At 49.5% G+C, this 434-nt stretch overlaps 1 long non-coding RNA gene across 1 annotated transcript; it reads right to left on the bottom strand.

Annotated features, from left to right (window-relative positions):
- Positions 1-19: 19 nt before the first annotated feature.
- On the bottom strand, positions 20-432 carry LOC107734803 (uncharacterized). Its single transcript, XR_001639172.1, has 3 exons — positions 388-432; positions 190-293; positions 20-79 (listed from the first exon to the last, which is right to left on the bottom strand). It is a non-coding gene; the product is annotated as an uncharacterized LOC107734803 (long non-coding RNA).
- Positions 433-434: the final 2 nt, after the last annotated feature.

Genomic DNA, 434 nt, shown 5'->3' with positions numbered 1-434 from the left:
GTAGCGTAGACGGAGAAGTTGCCAAAGTTCTTCTCGAGCCAGTCAGCGCTGCTTGCAGTTTTGGACAGACAGGCAGGATCTGGGAATTAAACAGAACACCAGTGAATGACAAGCTGAGACGCTGAAGGATGCTCAAGCAACTACAGCATGACAGATGATATCTCAAAACAGTGACAGGACTTAATGTACCTGTTAGGTCATCTCTGGAGAGGAAGGGACGGACGAAGTCAGTGAAGACGAGCCGTTTTTGCCCCACCTCCATGAGGGACGCTTGATGACTGAGAGCCTGCATTCTAAATCGGGGAAGAATGGCGACCATTACGGATTGCCTAACTTCACTCCCATAAACACCACTTCAGGATTACCCACAGCACCGAGGATACTTACACGACTTGGTAGGAGTCACAAGTGAAGTTCTTGGAGCTGAGGCAGGA

Source organism: Sinocyclocheilus rhinocerous, unplaced genomic scaffold (assembly GCF_001515625.1).
Source record: "Sinocyclocheilus rhinocerous isolate Xijiao unplaced genomic scaffold, SAMN03320098_v1.1 C35301122, whole genome shotgun sequence".
NCBI classification, from domain to species: Eukaryota; Metazoa; Chordata; class Actinopteri; order Cypriniformes; family Cyprinidae; genus Sinocyclocheilus; species Sinocyclocheilus rhinocerous.
The sequence above is the reverse complement of the archived record's forward strand: the minus strand, read 5'-3'. Positions and strand labels throughout refer to the sequence as shown.